General features: G+C 41.8%; 1 protein-coding gene across 2 annotated transcripts in view; it reads right to left on the bottom strand.

Moving 5' to 3' along the window:
• The window catches only part of C2H1orf21 (chromosome 2 C1orf21 homolog), a 217,355-nt gene extending 195,193 nt beyond the window's left edge, over positions 1-22,162 (bottom strand). The window contains exon 1 of one of the 2 annotated variants that reach the window (XM_087438832.1): positions 21,833-22,162. The gene's annotated coding sequence lies outside the window, so the exon portion shown is untranslated. The remainder of the gene's footprint in view (positions 1-21,832) is intronic. The other variant, XM_014783352.2, reaches the window with a different exon arrangement.
• Positions 22,163-23,467: the final 1,305 nt, after the last annotated feature.

The following is a 23,467-nucleotide window of genomic DNA, read 5'->3' as shown; positions in this document are numbered from 1 at the left end:
AAATATTCCACAGATTTCAAACACTTTTATGAACCTAAAAAGAAAATCAACTTTTGCATCATTAAGATGTTAATACAGGACATCTATCCTGGTCCAAAGCAGCCACTCACTCCCTTACTTTGGTCATCATGAATACTGTGAGATTTAGTTCCAACAAATTAGACAACTGACTATAAATAAACTGCATAATTTCCTCAAGATGTGAAGATGAGCTTCCCCTCTGGAGTTTGATGACAAATATTAGTATGTTAAGAATTTCTCCCACATACATTTTGTCTGTCATACATGTACATACATATACATCACAACAGGCTTGAAGCCCCAGTCACTCCTTCGCTTGAAGAATGTAAGAAACTACTCATGGGGGACACTGCAGGATCACCCCAGGAACACGAGCCCACCAAAGACATGACAGGAGGAGCGGCAGAGATTAGATTTCTTCCACTTGCTCTCGGGGTTTTAGGATGACTGTACCCCGAGCGTTAATCCCTCTAGATGTGTAAGACACAATGTCTTACATTGCTCCCTGACTGCAGTTCCCAACAGAATTAGTTCTAGAAAAGGCTCAGGAAGAAATCTGGATTTTCCCAAGCAAAGTTAGTGTCCCTTCACAAGGAGGGATTTCTCTCTGGAGGAACAGCAGCAACAGTTGTACTTGTGCAAAGCAATCATATATTTTTATCTTATAACTCAATCTGGTAACTGATAATGTTTCTCCCTTTCATTTGACTATAGGAAAACTCGGGGCTAGATTTGCAGGCTACCTTTAATAGAATTAGGCAGAGCCTTACAGAAGGCATTTCTGGATTTTAACACTCGTCTGGTTTCATCTGTTTGATCCATATGCCATTTTTGTTCTGGTTTCTTTGTCTTTATTTATTTATTTATTTATTTATTTATTTTTCTGAGGAAGATCAGCCCTGAGCTAACATCCATGCCAATCCTCCTCTTTTTGCTGAGGAAGACTGGCCCTGAGCTAATATCTATTGCCAATCCTCCTCCTTTTTTCCCCAAAGCCCCAGTAGATAGTTGTATGTCATAGCTGCACATCCTTCTAGTTGCTGTATGTGGGACACGGCCTCAGCATGGCCCAACAAGCGGTGCGTCGGTGCCTGCCCCGGATCCGAACCCGGGCCACCAGTAGCGGAGCGCGCACACTTAACCGCTAAGCCACAGGGCCGGCCCCTTGGTTTCTTTGTCTTTATTAATGTGTTTCTTTAAGAAATCAACAAATAAGTACCTAAGCATCATTTATCCTGTATGAGATTTCCCCTACATGTTCCCCACCTGTGAGGATGCTCCCAAGCGTTACCCCAAGTCTGTAATTTATATCTTTAAGCACACATTCCTTACACAAGAAAACCCACTGCTGACAATCCCCACGGTGACATCCTCGTGCCTTAAAAGTGGGGTAGTACTGTCTTCTTCTGAGTGGTAATTAAACCTAGCTTCATTGTTTCCTAAGATAATCCTTGTTTTAGCCAACAGGAATATTGAAAAATGGGGGTTAGGGAAGTAAAATAACTAAACTAAAAACACAGAAATACAAAAAGCACTCAACGATACCATCTTTGCCATGGAATCCATCTCATGAAAAAGCCACCTAGACTTCTACAATAAAGGAAGACAGAGTGGATGGTAAAGCCTCTACATCCCAGGTCTCTCTGAAATTTTATTCACTGATGAACAGCCATACCAAAGAGTTTCTAAATACTCAATCATCTCTGCATAACTTTAGGTGTCCCAACTATATGATCAGCACTGGGAGAGCATCAAATTAAGTTTTAAATCTCGCATCCAGGTCTGTAGCAGTGAGGCAAGCTTAGCGGGTTGAAGACAAATTTTAGCTCAAGACAGAAATAACATACAGAACCTGGTAACCTCTCATAATGAACTCAGGATGAGGCATTTTAAAAGAAATTCACATAACCAATAACTTTCAGTTATTCTTTAAGAAAAAGATAGCATTGAACTCTCCACACTCTAATCTGAAAGTAGCATGGGAAGCTGCCCAGTAGCCATACTTTACTGCAAAAAGAGATAAATATTCTTAATTATTTTGCAATCATGAATAAGAGAGTAATGTCCCCTAGCCCATTTGCAGAAGAGCCCTCCAGAGCCTACAGAAAAGAAGCCAGCAGGTTTTCTAAGCCTGCTTAATGACCAAACCTGAAAACTAGATGTGACCTCAATGATTTTTGCATTTGATCATAAACTTTCCCATAAGCCACATATATTCTTGTTTAAGCTTCCATATATATTGAAACAAAAATATATTGGCCATAAAATACAGAGAATCAATTGGGCATTTTCTCCAAATTGGAAATATTTTGTTTATATTATCTCTGGAGGATTTTAGAATTGCCTGAGAGAAATAACTCTAGTTGATGCAGAGATTTAGGGGGAAAAATATTTTTGGCACATTAACCTTTCATTATGTCAGATAAAATTAATCCAAAATATACATTAGAAGAAAATCTGAGCAATGACGACACGTTATCATTCAAGACTGTCATATACCATTAGCCACCTTCCTCCACATAAAATTCGTTGTAATTCGTTGCGATTTACGGAAATATGTCCAATTGAATATGAACTGGCTTTCATTGTTGTTTCAATATTGCACACCAAACCCCAGGTTGCATCTAAGATATTTCTTGTGCTATTCCAAGTTTGGTCAAAATCATTCAACATGTTCAAAAGTTATGATGAAGGTATGAAATCCAAGATATCCACCTGAAAAACATCCTTGATCTCGGTGTACCTCTTCCTCCTAAGACAAATCCAACTTCCTAAAAACGTCTTTCCAGAAAGGTATCATTACCACAACATTGCTTCCAAAGCCATATTTCCTAGATAAACTATTCACTGACCTTTTATCTATTATAGTTCTTTTTTTCTTTTGCTGACCAGAACAATAAATTCTTTAAAAAGAAGAATCCTGCAGCATATTAGATATTATTTTAAAATTTAAGAATGGACACTTTATTTCTATTATATTGAAAAAATAAATTCCCTAGTGTCCCTACGCTTTCTTCTCCATAGTCTATCACTTTTATTTCTCATAAGTTTGCCAATTTTTCATACTTTATCCCTATTCCTCTCTATGTCTTTCCCTGCCATTATACAAATTTATATAAATGTTTTGATTCTCTCCTGTTGGTAGCTACTCTGCAGTGTAGCTTGAGAAAACCCATAAATAAGAGCAAAGCCAACTGAGAGTATAGCTCAGAACAGCAAGACATTACTCAGTAACCCACAGAGAAGGGAAATGAAACAATGAATACCCCGAGCCCCTGGAGTCACTGTAACATTTAATTCAATTCAGCACGTATTTGTCGAGGCCTGCAGTGAACCAGGCAATGTGGTAGGTAGACAGTAAGCTACAAAGACCGCGTGGGCCATGTGGACCAAAGTCCTCACTCTGCAAAGAGTTATTAACTGGTGGTCTGTAAAGAGTTATTAATTCATGACTAACAGAGTTATGTTACTTTCCTCTTATTCTTTCTGTGTTAATTCACCAAGATCCATTACGAATCTGTTTATTTCAGTACAATACTTGAAAATGAGGCTGTGTTAAAAATCCACCTGCAGGTCATTTCCTGCAGTCTTCCCATCCCCCACCTCAAGCCCATATTCCACACCCCTAATGCATTCCATTACTACCTCATTTCATTTACTTCCTCCCCAACAATGTGAGGTGATTTTTTTCTACAAAGGCTAAAGATCAGAATCAATTCCAACACAAGAGCCTACTCACTGAAAAGTACCAATATAGCAGATTTCTGGCCCCGCAGCTGTAACTCACCTGGACCAAAAAGACACTACAGCAAGTAGTTTAGCCAACTGCTGGCCTGAGGCCGTCTCAACACTACAAAACACGCCAAAGGAAACTTTCTTTGACAATCGAGTAAGAATGAAAAAAAAAGTGCTGAATAGGAAATGGAAACGTTGGAAACTACCCATATTTCACCTGCTCAGCTGAAATTACTCTTGGTAGTCTTGGTATAGAAAGAATGCTGACATCCAAACCCACTAGGTCACTGTGAGAATGGCCGTGTGATTAAGGCACAGACTTTGTTCCTGAATTTTCTGATGGAGCATTGTCAGAATTAAATAAAAGGACCCTAATTTACCATTTTTCTTATGCATGAGACTTCATCAGATTGGGATGCAAGAAAAGGTGGTGAAAACTGACCAGGCTTAAACAGCTTTTTCGAAGGTCAGACCATCCCCAGAGGGTGGTAAAGCCTTCAGGGGGACATGCCTTCACATTCTATCTACTACTTAGTGGCTCAGTGATTATGCCTATTTCTAAGCGCTTATCAGGGATTCCTCATTCCTCACCAACAACCAACACAGATAAAAATTCCTCCTCGATGATAAACATTTTAATTTATAGCTCCATTTAGCAAAGCTCCAGGCCCTAGCAAATGACCCAAATAATAACCCTTTGTTGATCTGGATTCCAAATAATGAATGATGAATGAAAAAAGAATCAAAGCAATAAAAAGTCCATTAGAGCAGTGTTTTCTCACTGATAGAAGGGGCCCACTGTTGAGACACAGAAGTCACTTCACAGGTAGGGTTTGTGAACAAGCACAAACTCTCCATACTCTCCATTCTGCTGCTGCAGAATAAATTCACTTTTTACCTTCTTTCTCTATTCATTCAGCTATCTGTCTAGTTAATAAAAAGTAATGTTTCAGTTCAGGCTTTTATGTTTGATTTGCAAATAAACTACCACCAACAAACATAAACCACTCCCCACTGCAATGTTACAATATTAACACACACTTTGTAGTTTTAATAGAGCAATTTTAATGTATTACCAATGCATTGAGTCATCTACCTACTCAGCAAGGAACTACTGACTTGCTACAATTTCTATTCAGGACACTTTTCTTATTCTTATCTGCCCAATCTCAGTATTATTATCATCGAGTTATTAATTCTCCTACAGCTTTTTCTTGTGTTGATCGTCTCAGGTAACAAGGTTAGACCCAGGTTAGTAAAAAGTGAAAATGAGAACTTAGACTCCCTGTGGCCCACCTGATGGTTTCTAAACTCTGATAGTGGAAGGTTATGGCTCCCTTTCTCACCTGATATCCATTAGCACATCTACTCTGGAATCCATATGCCCACGCAGTGCAAAAACCAGACCCCTGAGTCCTCTTCATCATGACTTCATCAGGACCTTATCGTGACTCTCAATGAAACGAAGAAATATAACTTCTTATTTTAGACTTCTTTACACTTGATAAAAAAGATAAATAGTCATGTCAAATAAAATGCTCATTTGACATCCCAATAGCCATGAGTGATTTGCCGGAGACTTGGTACATTTCCTTAAATACCCCAGTCCCTCCTCTTCCCCTTAAAAAAAAAGTAGCATTATGCTTCAAAGGCAAGCAGGTAAGAGATTTATTAGAGCTATCAAAATAACCCAAGACAATGTATTTTATTTACTTCGGAGGGAAAATGGTGTTTGTGGATTTCTGAACTACCGTGCACGCATTTGTTTAATAGATGCATATATGCTACTAACTGGAGGTGGCAGACAACAGAATGTGATCCAAGGGGAAGGTTTTGTTTAGCTTAGGAAGAAAATCTTACCTGAGAGATTTTCAGAGTTTTTCATATTAAATGTTACCAAATGCAGTTGTATTCATTCAATTATGGGAAATACCATTTAGGTACCTATTTAATTGTTTCCCACTCATTTTAGACATGTAAAATGTTATAGCCACACTTAGTTTCAGATCAAAGACTCAATTTCAAAGAGAAATGAGGGTGGGGGGCAGGGTGGAAAGGAGGACAAAACCCACTTAATCTCACGAACGCATCCAAATTTAGACCACGGCCTCTACCAGTTTCCTTACTCATTCACACAAATGCAGCCGGCCCATTAAGGCACAACGTGACAGAGTGAGGCTCAAGTCCTTCCTGAATCCTTTAAAGGAACAATCAGGAAAATACCGTCTGAATGCACTTCTGTAAATTACAAGGTTATCTTCAGGCTGTGTGGAGGAGACAAGCAGCACTAACTGGGCTGAATCTCCCTCATAATTCTGATCCTCTAGGCCATTTAACAAATAACCTGCCACAAGTTCTAATATAAATGTTATTTCCCAAAGAACAACACTTGATCACAGATATTAGTGTTTCTTTTCCCTCTCTTCCAAGGACATTACCCCCCCATTCCACCTTTGTGACTGACAACATCCAAGGTCCAAAGAGGAGCCCCAAAAAACCATTATTACAGGATCTAACCAAGTAGTAGAAAACCAACATGAATCTCAGACACATTTCATTTCTGGATATACTCATTTTATTTCCTTGCTAATCACAGGAGTTTATTTGATTCTATTTGGTTCACGTTTAACTTAGATATTATGATACCAAAAAAAGTGAAAAATCAAAACCCTTACAAGGGATTTTATCTTTACACAAAGCATCGTAAAACTCTCATTTGAGATTATATGAGGGGAAAGTATTTTTCTTGACACTTGAACCTAAAGCAAACTTGGTAGAGATTCAAATATAATGAAAATACAAGGAAGATATAAAGATGGCTTCCGTATTATAAAAAGTATCCTCCTAGGGCTTGGAAAGGCACACCTATGTCTACCGACCAGGAGATGAGATAGGGAGTCACCATCTTCACTTTTACACTAACCTTCTTGTTTCGATTAGAAAAATTTTTTTGCACATACGCTCCCTTGAAAGAGCAAGTGCAATGGCCCCCAGAGAGAGGTTGAGCAGCTTTAGGGCGTCAGTCAGCTCCGAGGCCGAAGATGCACTAGTCTAAAGAGGAATTACTACTGGACACAGGTTCCAAGCACCTCTGCCATAATTTCTACATAACTTCAGGAAGTCGCAATTCCTGAGTAAGCCAGATCCCCTAGCAACCAAACGCTCATTTGAATGCTCCTTCCCACCCTATCGCCTTCACAGGCTGTGTTCTCTCCTGAAAACACCAGTGGAAAGAAGGGGAAGTAGGAATGGGGGAATTTTGAAGATAAACATGATGTCACTTCAAAGCATCATCATAATTATTAGTGCTGGGTCTGATAATAACATGCCAAATAGCTCAGATAAAAGACCAGGGAATAGGTTTCATTTGCTGATATCACAATTTGGGATACATAAGGTAATTCTTGAAGAACCAAGGGGAAAAAAAGGTTTTAAAATTTTTTTAAAAATTTGGAGACATAGAGAACATATAATCTTAATGCCAGAAGGGAAAATGGGCTGCAAAGGTTTTGCACAGGCACAGTCAAGAGAGGTTTGGGGGTTCAGGCTAATCTTGAAGATGGAAAACTAGGGAAGGCTTCAAATCAGAAAACAAACAGAAACCCTGGCAGGTCTTCCATTGCCCAGTCAATCAAATTCTTTAAGGTTGCCAAGTCTATGAAAGGCCATATCGCACAGAGGGGTAGAGAGCAACTGCTTAATGCTGCTAAAGAGAAGCAAACCTAAAACTGAAGTTAAAAATTCACGTAGACATTGTGAAGAACTACCACAAGACATTCAAAGATTTCCTTCTCTGGATTTTTAGGATAGAAATACTAACTTTCTAGGTTGGGCCTCCATTGAGCAAAGGGATAGATTAGCACCTGAACTTCTTTTTTTTTTTTTTTTTTGTGAGGAAGACCAGCCCTAGTTGTGAGCTAACATCCGATGCCCATCCTCTTTTTTGCTGAGGAAGATCGGCCCTGGGCTAACATCCGTGCCCATCTTCCTCTACTTTTTTATATGGGACGCCACCACAGCATGGCTTGACAAGCGGTGCGTCGGTGCACGCCCGGGATCCGAACCGGGGAACCCTGGGCTGCCGCAGCAGAGCGCGTGCACTTAACCACTTGCGCCACTGGGTGGCCCCTGAAGTTCTTAAAAAGATACTCTGGAATAGAAGTTGGGAACATGGCATTCAGGGCCAGACAAACCTTCATGAAAATCTCATCATGTATTTCCTGTGTTGACTTTTTGACATCCTGTATTTCCTGTGTGGCTTAACCTCTCTGAGCATCAGTTCATCAGTAACATGGAGATCATCATCTAATTCTTCATATGACTATCTAGATTAAATGAGTTAATGTACATGCTGCATCTGGCATACAGCATATGTTTGATAAATGTTTGCTATTTATGATGTTGTCCCTTCAAAAATCTTCTCTCTCTGAAAAAAAGTTTAAAATTGGCCATGAGGATATTTTGCATAAATGGTACAAAAAAATTACTTAAATGTCCAAGGATCCCATGATTCTCCCAGTAATTGTACCTGGTGATGTAACAGTCACCCGTGTGTGTACACCACACAAAAACATATTTCTTGCTGCCTGACCCAGACACTAAAAGCAAATCTCTGTCTTAACCATTCATGCAACAAACTAAAAAGTCATTGTCACTAAATAAGAAATGAAGAGAGTCAAGTGTTTCACATCTAACAGAAGTTTTTCTCAAGCATAAATTTAATTCCTTGAGTTTTGGGTTGCCTATTCCTAAGTCTGGGTTTTGTTGCTGTTGTTTTGCTTCTCTTTTGTTATGAAATAATCACACAGCACATGTGCAAGTTAATATATAAAAGCAAAAGAAATGTCTATGTACCTACCTACAGAACATTACAAGTACCTTTGAAGTCCCCTGTGTAGACCCTTCCTAATCACCCGCAGAAGTAACCACTATCCCCCTGCATTTTATGTTCATATTCCTTATATGTTTATAGTCTTCCCACATATGAATCAATCCTTAAACAATGTATTGCTTTAGTTTAGCATTTTTTGAATTTTACATAAAAGGAATCACACAGTATTACTCTTCTGTTATGCTTTCCACTCAACATTATGCTTGTAAGATTCATCCCTGTTGATATACACAGTTGTAGGTTACTCTCACTACTGTTTATTGTAAATAGACCACAATTTCGTTATTCAATATACTGTTGAATAAAGTGTTTGGCTATTAGGAATAGCATTGCTATGAACATTCTTACACATGTGTAGGAGTTTCTGTAAGGCAGTGCTTCCCAACCTTTCTCATAACCCAACTTATATAGAAAATGATAATATTAGAATGGCAACCTGAAGTTATTAGACACAACTGCTCCCACTGCAGGCTTGTGATCTGCTCTGCTACCTTGCTCTGCTATCCTGAAGGCTAAGTGAATCAGGAGACCATTTTACAAGGTATTCCAAACTTCCTTCCAAAATCATTATACCAATTTATACTGTCACCAGCATCATATGCATATTCCCTCTGCTCCACATCCTAGCCTAACGTTTGATGTTGACAGACATTTACCAATCTGGTAGGTATGAAATGGTTTTAACCAAGATTTTAATGTTAAAACATACCTCCTCTATGATTAAAACAGTAGGGTACTGGAACATGAAGGAACAGACCAATAGAATAGAATAAAAAATGCAGAAATACAGCCAATTAATTACTTATGGGAATTAAGTATATCATAGGGGCACATCTCAAATCAGCGGAGAAAAGATGGACTTTTTAATAAGTGGTTTGTGATATCCAGATAGCCATGCGGAAAAAAGAAAAAAACTGGATCCATTCCCCATACCATACACCAAAATAAATTCCAAATGGGTTACAGGTTTAAATGCTAATGATAAAACCACACAAGTACTAAAAGAAAGAAAATATGGGTGACTCTCTCTATAACTGTGCTGTCCAAAATAGTAGTCATTATCCACAGGTGAAAACTACAAGCACTTGGAATGTGGCTCGTGTCACTGAGGAACTGAATTTGCAATTTTAATTTATTCTAATTAATTTAAATTGAAATTTAAAAATGGACACAACTCAGTTATTGGAAAACTTTTATGTACATTTGGAACAACTTGATTATGTGAATTTACTTTTTCAACTGTAAATTTTATTAAGTCTAAATACAGATCAAGTATTTACAATGAAAATTTAGTGACTAAATTGAGATGTGCTACAGTATAAAACTTTACACATCAGTTCTCGAAAATTTAGCATAAAACTATGTAAAATATGTCATTAATAATTTTAAAATATTGATTACTTACTGAAATGATAATATTTTTGATATATTGGATTAAATAAAATATATTATTAAATTAACTTCACCTGTTTCTTTTTACTTTTTAAATGTGGCTACTAAAATTTACATATGTGGTTCATATTATGTTTCTATCAGACAGGGCTGCTCTACAATCTAGAAGAAAAGTTTTTCCATATCATGATTCAAAACCCAGAGGCAATTAAGAAAAAGACTGATTGTAACAGACTATATCAAAGAAAAAAATTTACATTAAAAAAACTGTAATCAAAGAAAAAAGACAAATGATAAACTGGGGAAAAAACTGTCAAAAATTAGGAATAATATCTCTAATATATAATATTCCTAATATATAAGAAACTTCATAAAATAAAGGGAAAAAAGACAACTGAAAAGACTTCGCCCTATAACAATGGGCAAAAAATATGAAGAGACAATTCACAGAAAAAGAAATGCAAACAGCCCCTAAACATATGAAAAGGAACTCAAGCTAGCTCATAATAAAAGAGATGCAAATTAAAATTACACTAGAGTATCATTTCTCACCATTTAGATGGCAAAGACCCAAAGGTTTTTTACAACCTATCTACTGGTGAGACTGGGGGATGAAAGGCACTCTCATACTCTGCTGGTGGGCATATAAAATTGTATAGCACCCACAAAAAGGGCTGCGGTAATATCTAGCCAAACTGAAAATGTATTTATCCTTTGATCCAGCAATCCCACTTCTAGGAATCTATCTCCAATATAAACTGGCAAGAATACGAACATAAATATTCACAAGGCTGCTCCCTGCAGCACTGTTCATTCAGCTGTCCATTTAGTTAAGGAAAAATAAAATTTCAGTTAGGCTTTATGTTTGATTTGCAAATAAACCCCCATCAATGAAAACGAATCATTCCCACTACAATGTAAGAGTGAAAGATTGGAAATAACCATATATCCAAATGAATCAAGTTTGGTATACACAATGGAGTCTCTGCAGTTGTAAAACACAAGGAGAAATCTTTATATATGGCTCCAGAATGATCTCTGAAATACACTAAGTGCAAAAAGCAAGGTGCAGAACTATAGTATGCTACCTTTCTTCTAAGAGGGAAGAAATGAAGATATGTTTGCTTACGTTAAACAGAAACAATATGCGTATATGCATATATGTAAATATATACATACATATATGTCATAAATACATACGTACACGAAAACATACCTATACACATACATATGCATATATCCATATCTCAGTAGCTAGATATACATACATACATATTTTCCTAACTCTGTCCACTTGAACACACCTGAAAACAATAACCAGCCCAGAGGCAATGAGAAGCCCTAACACCGGACTGTGGTCTCTAAATACCAATTACCACTAAAAAGATCTGGGGCAGGAAAAGTACTAAATAAGTCCGAAATATCTTGTTATACCAGAAAGTAAAGATGTCATCAAAGACCACTACAGTCATGTCTAAAGGATTCAATTTAAAGAGTCTCTGGCAGGCCAAAGATAATTTGAGCTTCAAAAGAAATAACTGCAAGGGATTGAAACACATCCATGAGTTCATAATAATACTTAAAAAAAAGAACCTCATTGGTCTTTTTTGGAAGATGCTAGAAAATCAACTCATTATTCTGCACATTATTTAAAATAGAAGGAATAAAACCGAGCATTAATTTTCCTATATGAACTGTACCCTGAGGTAACCAAATAATTGATGTAGTTAATTTCTTCTTGATAGAAAAACCCCAGCTAACAAGTGCAGAAAGGATGACAGAATACCATCATTTTACAACCCTTACTGAACGAACAGATCTAGGCAATGACCATCAATGGTTTTTAAGGGCCTGAGGAAACTTGGTGATGGAAAGATCAAGGTGACAACACCTAAATTCACTGGTCAGTCTTAATCTCACAAAAGAAACAACAAGAAGGCATGTAGGCCTCCTGATGTGATGTAATGGGAAGTACGTTAACACTTTCTCTGATGTACTCTTGCCTAACTATCTGATCGAGCCTCCAGCCTAGACCACACTACCAGTTTACAGGAAATGCAGGAAACAGAAGAATTTAGCGAAGAACACCAAGAAAGAAGAAGCAATCAACAAACTACAGATTGCAGGGAATCTTATAGGACAAATCCCTGCTTCTTCAACAAATAAACGGCTAGGGAAGAAAAATGATAGGGAAAAATAGAGAAAGGAAGCCTATAAATAAAGACAGATGCATATCTCAGGTGTGAAAATTGTCTGAATCCTGAAGGTAACAAATTAATCATTAAAAAAACTTATGGGCCAATCATGAAAATTTGGTTTCTGACTGTATATTTGATATTATGGAATTATCGTTAACATTTTTTAGGCATGATAATGATATTGTGGTTATGTTAAAAGAAAAAAATGTTCTTATCATTTAGAAATATAATCTAGTATGTACAGACAAGATGACATAATGTCTGTGATTTGCTTCAAAAAGAGCCAGTTGGTGAAGGGAAGGGAATGTGTGTGTGTGTGGCAGGAACAGCAGGGGGGTATGGAGAAAACAGAATTGGCCAGAGTTGATCATTAAAAGCCTGACCTTAGAGTTGGAGAGCCTGGATTTCAGTCTCAGCACCACCACTTATTGGCTACAAGACCTTGGTCCTAAAGACGCTGAGCCTTAGTTCTTCCTTATCCATAAAGCAGAGATAACAGTAGGTTTTTCATAGTGTTGTAAGCATTAAAGATAACGCACGTAATGTATTTAGTTTAGCACAGTACCCGGGCACAGAGTAAGCACCTAATACATGTCAGCTTTTATTACACTATTGTCAATTACTATCATTGTTATTCAAGATCACCAAGCTAGAGTTAGGAGGTAGTGGCACTGGGACAGAATCTTCTGAATCCAAAGCCCATGTTCCTTCCAACACATTATGATGCCGCCCCCACCTCCTCCCTGAGTCTCTCAGTGGAGACTGAGAAAAAGTAACAATCATACTCTGCAATACCAGTTTCTATTTACACTACAAATCTTTAATGACATTGCTACTCAGCCTGGCTTCTGGAATCAGCAATCCTTTATTACAATGTTACAACTTATGTGTCCTTAATGTTGACGGCTCCTCATCTGGTGAATGTAAATACTCAAGTATTTTAACCCCCTCATCAATCAATATGCACACTCACAAATTCACAATGATTAAACATTGTGCTATTTTGTCATGCTCCCAAAACGTAGCCTCAAATTTTTACTACATTGGGTACTGGCATAAATTATGTAAGGCAAACCTCAGAATCCCAACATATAAAAGTAACAAAGCGATAAAACATCAAACTTTGTATGCAGTACAAGCTAATATAATATTACAATGCTAAATACCCATATCTTGATATCTCCTATAACGTAAATATTTCCACTTCTATTCAATAATAGAATTACAAATTCTGAGAAAACCTCTTCAATACTATTTTACTTCTTCATGCACAATTCTGACCACATGCCAATTCTGTTCTCTCCCTGACACCATGCTTGCCTGGTTCTCCTGCCTCTATGAAAGGCTGCACTTTTCAGTCTCCTTCACTATCCTTTTCCATCCGCAGCCCTTAAAGGTCGGTGTTCCTCCTTACTCACTGTTCGGTTTTCTTCTTCTGCTTACTTTCCCTGGGCAACCTCATGCCAAACCACATAGCTTCAACCACCACATTTACAAAAACTCTCCTTCACTCATTCATTTATTCATTTGTTCATTCATTCAACAAATATGTGCTGGGCCCCAATTGTGTGGTAGGTGTTCTGGGGATACAAGAGGATTAAAGATGTAGTCTTGCCCTGATGGGGGGTGGGGAGGGTGTTTCAGTATTTGAAGAATTATAAAGATAAATGTGCAATTATAAAAGTGGTAAGTGCATGCAGGCAAGGTGCATGGTGCAGTAAGAAGACAGAATAGAGAGCTCTAACCTCATCATAGTGATTAGGGAATGATTCCCTAAGAAAATGATGACTGAACTGAGATCAAACCCATAATTCTGTCCCAAATCTCTCTTCTGAATTCTAGACCACAATTTCAATCTATCTCCATCTAAAAGAATATAAGCACCTAAAACTCAACATACTCCAAACTGAGTTATCTTTCCTCCTAATGCCCGGATTCCCCATCTCAGAGAAAGACAGTATGATCCACCCAGAAATTTTGCAATTATCCTTTACTCCCTTCATCACTCTTCATTCCCAATTTCTCACTGACTCCTGCCAATTTTGCTTCCTAAATACCTCCCCTATCTGTCCCTTTTCTCCATTTTCAGGCATCAGTTCCCATCATCTCTTACTGAGTTAGTACCAGAGTTCACTTGCTCTGACTCCAGTCTCTGTCCCCCTCCAGTTTCTTACTCACACTCATGAAAGAACCATCTATCGTGCAAATTATGTCTCTCCTGATTACAATCTTTCAATGCCTCTCACTGTTTATGTTGTGGGCAATAAGTCCAAACTCTTTACTAAGAAGCCTTGCGTAGCTCATCAGTCTCATCTCTCACTGTGCTCCATCATACGTGGAAACTCCAGCCACAATGACCCACATCCACGTCTCCACATTGTGTATCCTCTGCCTGAAATTCCGTACTTCATCTTCCGTTCCGCCCCCAAACCCCTTTATCCTCAACGCTAGTCTGTGGACTAGTCTACGAGTCCACAGTAAAATGAGAAAAATAAAGTTACCAACCAATGTCAGTCCCCCAATATTTTTGGAAATGTAAACAAGACTCTGGAGGTCTCTTGTATAGCTTTTGAGGGTCATCCCAAATACCTCCTCCTCTGTGAAGCCTTCTGTGACTTCTCTATGTTGAGGAATCATATAATTTATTGTCCAAACTGGGAGACTTTTGAGGGCAAAGAGGATGCTGTTAATAACTATGTCAAATAACGGGCATAGACCAGGACTGTCCCAGAGAAACCAGGGTCTCCTGTCAGCCTTCCTCTAGACACAGTTGGCTGCTTTCTTCCCTCAACTCCCAAAGCACCTTTGTCTATTCACCACATATCATGTATTTGCATGTCAATTCCTAGGCTTGTCTGAGAATTCCACAAAGGCAGGGCCAGGCCTTTTTATCTGTATCTCCAGCATCTCTCCAGTGCCAGGCACAGAAATGACACAAAGTGTCATCAACAAGAGTAAATGTTTGTTTAATAAATCATCTGAGTAAGAAAGATTAGATGCCTTAACCTTGGCCCACAAAGGAATTAAAAAATTTCCCATTATCTTTTCTTATTCCAGACTATACTTTTTCATCTGGTTAAAGAGTTTTAAATGGGAACAAGGTCTTTACAGAGAAAAATTCCAAGCCTCAGACCAATGACCAGCTGTCAATCAATCAACAGCTCCTTACTTACCAGAATATACTCTTAAGGCCCAGCGGCATGATAGAAGAGCTTTTAATTTGGTAGGGTGACAAAAAAATACACAACTGAAAATCAAAACTGATAATGAAATAAAATAAGTAAACATCAAATAATTGTTACAGGAGTTCATGGAAAGCAAGAGAGAAACCACTCTAATGGTCAGAAAAGGGGCTCCCCAGAGGAGGTGGGATTTGAACTGAGACTTGAGAAAGGGCTTGGACCTTAAGAGGAGCAGCAAAAGGGAGGAGATCTCCAAGCAGGGTGGGGGTGGGTGGTGGAGAGGTCACCAAGGGTAAGCAGAAGATTTGTTTTGAGGGCTGTGCCTAGACTGTCATGGATTCCTGGCACATAAATCAGAACATCTGAATTTTCACCAAATATTAAGTAACTCAGAAAGGTTCCTGGATTCTCACCTCCTTCATCAAAATAGTAATAGTACCTGCCTGAGACATATAATGAGATCTATGTTGCTTATTCCTTTATAATCTTTTAACTGTAAGAACTGTTACAAAATTATCTTAGGAAAATTGCTTTTGGCAGAACTTTCCGTAGAACTGCTGAAGTCACCCCTTGGCATATATTAATTATCTGTGTCTTTGAAAAATTCTCTGCAAACCACAGCCTGACAGCCTGCAGCACTCCTTACTCTACACCTGGCCTTTCAATCTTCTTGTGAAAGAAATCATAGTGTTAATACAGGGGCCCCAGTGCACTGAGAACAACCATGTGTAGACCTCCTTGGCAACTCTGGGGGTCAGGGAGAAGCTTTCAGGAGCAGCTGCTATACACACTGCATCTCTTGGGTTGTTGAACGTGTCTCCGCTATACCACCTGTATCTGTGATGATGGGTATGAAAAATGTCCCCACACTCCTGCAAAGACTACTACTTCTCATTCCCCTTTCCCTATCTAGCTTGGGCGGGGAAAACCACAAGTCACCAAGTGAGGTGGAATATGTGCTAACATACGGTTTAACAACGAACTGAAACTACTGCAATATTGACCACACTCAAATAAAACATAGATCCAGCAAAGAAAGAGAATTCTTAATTTCAAACCATTCTCCCCGCTCTGCTTTAAAACACCTTCTTCCAAAAGCCCCAAAGCACTCTGGATATTGCATAACTACTGTTGGATCTACTTTTGAAGCACAGTTTTATTAAAAGACCAATCCAAGTTTGTATGTAATGAGTGGACAGTATATGTTTTTCCAATGGTAGTCCTTAATTTAATACTTTTTCTCCCACTGACCCTACTGATAGGGTCAACATAGAGGATAAATTATAGGGGAAACCAACAATGTCCGGCCTTAGCTAAAGAATATTTGCTTGGCATAAACGTGTCCCAGGAGCTTATAAAATTTTCATGGAGAGCAGTAAAACCACAACAAGTGAGAAAAAATTTGGTTCAAGCTACAGTACTATTTATTTAACCAACATTTATTTAACCAAAGGAGGAAAAAAAAATAAGGTAATGAGGATGAAATTAAATAAACCATTCTAGTTCTCTGATTAGTAAGTAGATTTTGGTACACAGGAAAGCCTTTCAATGGTGCTCTTATGAAAATCTCTGAAACGCTTTCCAAGATTTGTTGTCCAAATCTTTAAAAATAACAATAATCATTGAGATATTTCCTTTATCTATTATCCAACATAGGATGTAATAGCTAAGTGAAGTGAAGAAGCAAAGTACTTCAGCTATTATTAAACAGCTTGAGAGCCTTAAAAAGTCAAAAATGGAGTGGAATCAAAAGTGAAAACAAAGGCAGAAAGATCCCTGAACTTGGGAGTGCTCCAATTCCATTTTCTACAAGGTACAAAGCATGGAGACTTCAACTCATGCACGCCACACACACGTGTGCTGCGATGGTGCGAGCCCGTGAAACAGGCAGAGGCAGGTACAGGCTGAGGACCTGAAGGCTGGAGGGAGAGGTGGGCGGGAGTAACAAGGGAGGGTGGGGGCAAAGTAGGACAAGGAAGAGGGCCCCTGAGGGCAGAAGGGAGAAGCTGGCGGGAAGCAGGAAGTCTACACTAGAGCAGAGATGTGGGAGGAGGCAGAGGGAAAGTGGGCCTGCAGATACGGTTAAACAACTGGAAAAGATCATTCTGACACATAAAACCTAAGTCTTGCAAGCAATGGTAAGATGGTGGGATAAGAAACAGGAGGGTCTTTGGACGAAAATCGGTGGGATGGAAAAGCTTCAGAAAGGATAGGAGGTGAAATGGACATTTGGCAAAGGAGTAAGGTCAAAGGCAGCCCAAAGAGAGAGAACAGATGTAGGGGCAGAGCCACAGGACGCTGGCAGCCTGGGTGAGCTCCCTGCCCCAGACAGGTCTCCACTTGGCTTGTTTTAAGTCGTTTTAGAGGAGCAGCAGTGAATACTGAATTACTGCCTCCGTTGGGGAAATCCAGTAAACCAAGAGGTGGGCTACCTGAGCTTGCCCAGGTCCTCTGCCCCACTGCTTGATCCAGGCACATCCTGGGAGAGATGCCTGCATGGAAAACCCTGAGTGCTATGGCCTCAGCACAACGTCAAGTAAGACAGGGAACGTGAAAGGCCTTTGAAAACCAGAAAGCACCCTATAAATATGAGGCATTGTTATTCATTGAACCCCTTCGACAAAAAAGATAAAGACCATAGTCAACAATCATGAGTGAAGAAATGTTTGTCAAACGTGAACATTATACATAGTCCAAATCAAGACGCCCTAACTAGAAATTTCAGTAATTTGAGAGGACATTACAGGCATGTTTACATTCCTGTCAAATATTTTTCAACACTTAAAAATCCTACCTGAGGGCCGGCCCCGTGGCGTAGTGGTTAAGTGCGCACGCTCTGCTGCTGGCGGCCCAGGTTCGGATCCTGGGCGCGCACCAACGCACCGCTTGTCAGGCCATGCTGTGGCGGCGTCCCATATAAAGTGGAGGAAGATGGGCACACATGTTAGCCCAGGGCCAGTCTTCCTCAGCAAAAAGAGGAGGATTGGCATGGATGTTAGCTCAGGGCTGATCTTCCTCACACACACACACACACACACACACACACACACACACAATCCTACCTGAGGATTATATGGAGCATAATATGGAGCTCTTAATAAATTATCCTACTGATTTATTAAAATGGAAGTCCACATCTAATGTATTTCCAAGGAGTTTTTTGACACGTTACGGATTTAACTAATTAGGTTAATTCCATTCAATTCAATCCCTCATTGAGTGACTTCCAAGTGCAAGGTAGCGTGTGGCTGCTGTGGGGGTTATGGAGATGAACCAAAGAGCCTGCCTTCCAGTAGCTTGGTCAATTAATCTCAGTTTCCATTTCAGATTGGGGAAGCCGCATCTCCTTCCTCAAGAGTACAGAGAAAGCAATCTTTACATGATGTGACTAGCCTACAGCCTAGGAAATCATTTTCCAGGAACACATTTAATAAAAAAAAGGAAAGGAACTTCTTAATACCTGGTGACTGCAGACACTGTTTTGGGTTCATTTCCATGTTCATCCTAGCCCAGTTTATATCCAACCACTCCTGTCATAATTGCATAACCACAGCATGTCAAGTTGTTTCTTGTTGCAACTATAACTTGTAAAATTAAACTTCAGAACTGAGAGAGTCAAGCTAAATAATTACCTACTTTAAAAATATGTATATATATAATTTACATGCCACTTCACATAAGCTCTTGAAATATGATCTCTAAAAGTCACAACTGTCACCAATTTTTAAAATACAGTTTCAGTGTTGCAATCCTCCCTGCATACAGGCCCTACTCCTGTCTTCTCAGTGTCCTAAGCAGTATTTTATACTGGTCTGTAGCACGCTGCTTTTCACATTTTAACGAGAACCTAATCAATCACAACTTTTACTTCTCCCATGCTATGGGACTTCTTAAGTTCTAAGACGAACCACAAAATGGCCAAAAATGCACTTGTTTGTGCCCCGTATGGCTCCAAGTTGTACTTATATGTTCATGTGAGGCTGGTGATACTTATCACACTTAGGACCCTCTGTGAATGAGTCTCCTGCCCTAACAGGAGGTGCCATGACACTCCCTCTCCCAACCTGGAGTGTCTCATTCTCTGACAGAAAATATCCAGTATAAGGAGGCCACCAAGAGCCTGGAGCAAGCCAGGATGCAACACTCAAGGACTGCCTGGTCAAAAATCCGACACAGTGCTGAGGCACCATCAGCCTGGAAATGATACTCATAATGGAGCAAACAACCTTCCTCCTTGGTAGGTTTCTGAATCAGTCACAGCAAACAGTTCCAATTAACAAACAAGCTCTTGATTTATACCCTGTGATTCTTCAAGAAGCTCAAACCACTTCAGACAGTGGCCTATTAATTCCCAGAAATCCATGTTAGATGATAAAGTGAGATGGGGGGCAAGAGAGTAAAGGATAAATTACTTTACTTTCACAAGAAAACAAAATTATCAGTTCTCTCAACCAGTGAAACTGAGTCAGTGTTGAAGAGAGAAGTCGAGAGCTCAAGGTCCTTCTGGGATGAACTTTTAACATCGGATATAAGACCTCCCTACCAATCAAGTCCCTTTTTCTCGGCAAATATGCCCAAATGGAGATAAGCTTGACAACAGAAGCACCGCCTTCTCCTCGGGCATGTAGTCATCCTACTGCTGAGTTCACTCGTCTTTGTTGCTCTTCCTAGTAGCCCTCCAGAGCTGTTCTCTGAACCCAGTCTGCACAGCAGGAAACACTCGGGGAGGTTACATTTCAATGCTGCATTTCTGATGGGTAAAGTGCTAGTTTCAGCACTGGTTTAATGCAGATAAAAACACTCCGTTGTCCTATCACTGGCACTTCCTACTTTATAAGGAGCAAAACACAAATAGGGTGATCAAGTCTAAATTAATTTCCATGTCTGTTCAACTGCATTTCCAAACAGTCAACAAAGAACATGTTCTATTGATCCTACAATCCAGCTTCAGAAGGATGAAAAAGGAGAAAAAAACCCAAATTGAGCATCTTGGACTTCTCCCCCCAAGAGAGCTAAAGCAGCCCAGGCCCACTCTACCTACTATTTTTCCTATCCTGGTACATCCCAGTTCTACCAAACCAAAACGTTTCTTTCATTAGGCAGAAGGTGATCCCATCCCCCGGAGTAGGGAAGTGTTCATAACATCTGTGTAATGAACCTGTCACTTCCTCAAACAGTCCATACTGTTTCCTTAAAAAAAAAAAAAGTACTACATGGAATCCATGGTGTGTCACCCCCCTCCCAACCTCTGAGTCAGAGCATGTGTGTCTTTACTGAGGTTTGGGTCACCAGGGTGTATCACTTTCAGAGTTGCTCCAATAGCTGAACTTATGGCCGTCTTCCAGCCACACACAACATAAGCACTATCTATTTTAAAACAATTTTCCTAACCCACATGCGATGGAGGATACCTCATACATAGGTCATTAACTTCCTACTGGAAGCAAAACACTTCTATTTCAAACTGTGCTTGTCATCTCTCAGGATTAATGCGTGTTTATGTGTATATATTTTTATCTTTGACCATGCAACTCTTGGAGCAAAGAAAGCCACCCCAAATTTTACCAACGTGCCTGAGCCAATTCAGAGCTTTAGAAGAGGAATGAATGAGAGCCCTTAAGCCCGGGGACTTCTCTCACACAAACAGTTTAAGTGAAAGAAAAAAAATCTCTCCGTAGAGAGAGGAGGAGGGTGGATGATGGGGGAAGGACGCTAAGAAGCAAACCAAAGGCAGCCGCGGCGGCCGCACTTCGCGAACTGCCTGCAGAGGGGAGTGAAATCTTTGCCTTGTACAATAACCAAGCACCCTCTGGCTGCCTCGCAGGGGCACTAATAATAAACACATCGAGGTGGGCAAACAGATGCACCGAGACAAGCCACCCCACAGAGGTCAAAACTTCAGAAATCCCGGGGATCACGGCACCCACACAAACACATCAATCAATCGGAGCAGGAGAAGGGACTTGGAGACTTAGCAAAGGATTCTGAATTTTGTTTTTTCTTTCAAGCTCTGGCTTGCAAAGTACGGCAGCTAAAGGCAAAGCTAGAGAGGAGCAGGAAGGCTGAGGGCGGCGGGGGTGCGGGTGGGAAGGGAGGGGTGTCTAACACCAGCCACCCAGGCCTCAATGTGACGAAAGTCGTCAGCAGCCACAACAGCATCCCAGCCCCTCCGCCCCAGCAAGCAGACGCCCCCTGGAGCTCCCCCCACCCCAGCTTCCGTCCCTTGCAGCCCCACCGGCCCCGCACCAGCAGCAGCCCCGGCAGCGCCACGACCGCGGCTCCCATCCCTTCCGCGCGGCAGACACCCCGCAGGCCTCCCTCCCAGCCCAGCCGGGCAAGCCGGGGGAACCGAGCCGGGGCGAGCTGCGCCGCCAACTCCCCCCGCCCCAGGGCTGGCGATGGCTCACGCTTACCTTGGGCGCTCGCGGGGGGGCTGAAGGTGGCAAGCCTCCCGCCCCCCGCCCTTTTCTTCCTTGCCTTTTTTCTTCCTCCCTTCTCCTCCTCTTCCTCCACCTCCCCACAGTGTGTCCGGGTCTCCCTCTCCTCCCAGCTGCTTGAGGTAAAAGCCGAAAACCCCGGAGCCCGGCCGGCGTGGGTGCGTGCGGGAGGCGGCGGCGCGCGGCCAGCTCTCCAGAAACTGAGCGCGGCGCGCGGCTCCCAACTAAAGTGTGAAAGAAGCGGCGGCCGCGGCGGCCGCGGCGCGGAACGTCCCCCCGGGAGTGGGCAGGGAGCGAGCGGGAGCTGGCGGGGAGCGAGCGAGGGAGGGGACCGGGAGGGAGGGAGGGAGGGAGAAGGGGAGGGAGGGGACCTCCTCGCCCAGTCACTCACTCGAGGGGCGGGGGCAGCCAGACACTCCCCCACCGCCGGGCCCTCCCCGCGCAGGGCTCCCGCGCGCGTCCCGCTCTCCTCCCCCGGGGAGGGGCCTGCGGAGGCCGGGAGGGCGCAGAGAACCAGGGTGGAAGGGACCGGGCGAGCGGGCGAGCGAGGCTGCCGGGGCTGCAGGGAGGGAAGGAGGGCGAGGACGGGTGTGTGTGTGTTTGTGTGTGTGCGCGCGCGCACGTTGTGCCGGCGGGCCAGCGGGAGGGGGGACCCCGGCGGGAAAACTGCGATCTGGGCCTGTCACCTGGGCGGTGGCATGGGAGCAGCAGGGCAGCTGCGAGGCCAGGAGGGCCCAGCTCTGCGGGAGACCCGGGCCAGCCCTTGGGCCCAGCCGCGGGGCTGCGCCTGCTGGAAGCAGACGGAGGGAAGGCAGGGCATCCTGGGCGCGCCGCACGGCCCCTCCCCTCCCTGGACGGGCGGGCTCAGTCCAGTGGCCCAGGCCGCGCCACCAAACCTCCTCTACCCTGTCCTGGAGCCGCGGCGCCTGCAAGATGAATGAAGCATCGGCGACTCAGCAGAAGCTGCACTGGGGGGAGAGACTGGCGCGCCTCTATCCGAGACTTCGCGCCCAGAGCCCCCGCCCCGCCCTTCCCGGCCTCTCGCGGCTAAAGGGCGGAGGCTGCGCCTGCTGGGCGCGGCCGGGATGGTTGGGGGTCCGGAAAGATCGCCATCCATCACTTTATCTGTTCAGTTTTTTGTGGACTCTGACAAGAGGTCAACCAATTTCCCACCCTCTGGGAGGAGATATTTTTCTCCCAACATATTGGGAATTTCGTGTGCGCGCTGAATTGATCTTTCAACATTGATAGCGGTTGGATGTCTTTTGTGCGACTTCCCCGCGCTTCGCTGCCCCTGCATTGCCCTAGACGCATGAGGAATGTCAGGCCTGCAGAGAGAGGACACCCAAGAAAACAATAGGGGCCAAAGATCCTCCCCTGGTCCCGCGGGTTAAACACAAACCGAATCGTTTCTCTCTGTCGGCCAAGATGAAGTTGGCAAATGGAAAAGCGCACGTCAGAGCTGTGACAGTGATGAGACACTTAATTGAAAAGCAAATTCATAATTTAGTTTAATGAAATGAGTCAATAACCACCCATGATGGCTAGGAAGTCGGCCTTCTTGAAACAACGTTTTTCCAGTGCTTTCCCTTTTTCCAGTTGAAAGGCTGG

This window comes from Ceratotherium simum, chromosome 2 (assembly GCF_057802395.1).
Source record: "Ceratotherium simum simum isolate JZ-2026a chromosome 2, ASM5780239v1, whole genome shotgun sequence".
Lineage (NCBI taxonomy): Eukaryota > Metazoa > Chordata > Mammalia > Perissodactyla > Rhinocerotidae > Ceratotherium > Ceratotherium simum.
This window is presented reverse-complemented; position numbering and strand designations above follow the sequence as displayed.